General features: G+C 41.3%; 1 pseudogene; it reads right to left on the bottom strand.

Moving 5' to 3' along the window:
- Positions 1-508: 508 nt before the first annotated feature.
- LOC103585675 lies at positions 509-1076 on the bottom strand (annotated as a pseudogene).
- Between the last annotated feature and the right edge of the window lie 1028 nt (positions 1077-2104).

Below are 2104 nucleotides of genomic sequence, written 5' to 3'. Positions count from 1 at the left end.
GTCACAAAACATTAATGATCACATATAGACCAAGCAAATGTTTTAAAGCATAATTGTCATGGATCAAATTCACAGCCAGAATCCCCAACATCAAAAAAATTTGCACAATACAGGTAGTAACTTAAAATACACATACACACATAAAATAACATAAAATACATATACGCACACTCTCATACACACTTCTTACAGAACTATGCTTGGAGAAACTCTATTTGTTGAGTGCCAGTGAAAGCATATTTTGCTAAAATGCTGCTTCGGAGTTCTGTTTGGAAAATCTATCACAGTAGGGCACAGCTGTTTATTGGATGAGGAGAAAAGAAAAATATGCTTGTGGCAACAAGAAAGTTTTAAAGTCTTTCAAATTGTGTAAAATGGAACTGCAGAAATGTTTAACTGTTCTTAGTATGCAAAGTTGGAGCTGAAATGTGATATCAAACCAGTTGCAATAAGGGTAGAGCAGTCATGTCTTGAGATCAAACCTGGTACCCAGATATGCAAGAAAGCTTCACGACACATAGCTTGTTGGTCTTGTCCCATATCATTGCATAATCTGATCATGTGTGAATTTTACAAAAGATTCATATTGTTCTGCTTGTTTGGTATTGAAGATTTGCACATACTTCTCCCACATTTTTATCTTCATAGTCTTTTAAGAGATGCTCACATATTATTCCATCTTGTTGGAAGGTGAATGTGGGCTGGTCCTTCTTCATCCAGGAGAAACCTGCAGAACTAGGAGCTGTGAGTGCTGAGAAGTGAAGCCGAATTTCTGAAGTACAATCTTCACTCTGATTAAGAACAACTTCTAAATGTCTTCACTTCTGATAATGACTATATTCTTGTTTTATGTTCTAAAAAATTTGCCCTGGGGCTGGAAGGCTCTGCTCACTGCCAGATGGGGCAGGCTGCTGTAGAGTGTATGTCTGAAGCTATAGAGGCATCTCAGTGTTCAAGGGCCTGAGGCCAGGAGTGGGGCTGGGCAGAGGGGTGCAGCACCACCACTTAGGGGAAGCAGGGCTCAGCACTGCCACCTCAAATTCCATGGGCCACTTCAGTGTCACCGAGCATGCCATGCTGCAGAGGAGCCAGGTACCAGGAGCAGAGGCATCAGTAACTGTGGCCCAACCACCAGCTCCTCAGTGGGACACTCCTAAATCCAATATTTCTTGGTTAGTTTTCAGTCTCAATGATCTGTCCAATGCTGAGAGTGGTGTGTTAAAGTCCCCAACTATTATTGTGTTGGTGTCTGTCTCTCCCTTTAGATCTGATAATATTTGCTTCATATTTCTGGGTGCTCTGGTGTTGGTTGCATGTATATTTATAATTATTATATCTTCTTGCTGTATTGCTTCCTTTACCATTACATAATGCCTTTCCTCTTCTCTTAGTATAGATTTTGATTTAAAGTCTGTTTTATCTGGTATAAGTATAGCTATTCCTGCTAACTTTCATTTTCCATTTGCATGGAATATCTTTTTCCATCCCTTCACGTTTAGTCTATGTGTGTCTGATAGAATTTGGTTGTGTTGTCCCTCCAAAGCTCATGTGGAAATCTGATCCCCAATGTGGCAGCATTAGGAGCTGTTTGTGTCATGGGGGCAGATCCCTCATGAACAGATTAATGCTCTCCCCGGGGGGTGGGGGTAGTGAGTACTTACTCTATTAGTTCCTGTGAGACCTGGTTGTTTAAAGGACTCTGGCACCTCCTCTTTCTCTCTCTTGCTTCCTCTCACCATGAGGTATAGTTGTACCCACTGGCTGCTGCCACTTTCCACCATGAGTAGAAGCAGCCTGAGGCCTGTGCCAGATGCAGCTGTCCCAGAATTGTAAGCCAAATAAACCTCTGTTCTTTACAAATTATCCAGTTTCAGGTATTCTATTATAGCAACAGAAACAGACTAATACAATGTCTTTTTAGGTAAGATGTATTTTTTGTAGGTGTCATACGGATGGGTGTTTTTTGTTAATCCAGTGTATGTCTTTTAATTGGGGCATTTAATCCATTTACATTCAAGGTTATTATTATGTGAGATTTTACTTCTCTCATTTTGTTAGTTTTTTCCCTCCCTCCCTCCCTCCCCCCCCCCCCCCCCCCCCCCCC

Source organism: Galeopterus variegatus, unplaced genomic scaffold (genome assembly GCF_000696425.1).
Source record: "Galeopterus variegatus unplaced genomic scaffold, G_variegatus-3.0.2 Scaffold265, whole genome shotgun sequence".
In the NCBI taxonomy this organism is placed as follows: Eukaryota; Metazoa; Chordata; class Mammalia; order Dermoptera; family Cynocephalidae; genus Galeopterus; species Galeopterus variegatus.
Note: the sequence above shows the minus strand (reverse complement) of the source record. Positions and strands in the feature narration are given on the sequence as shown.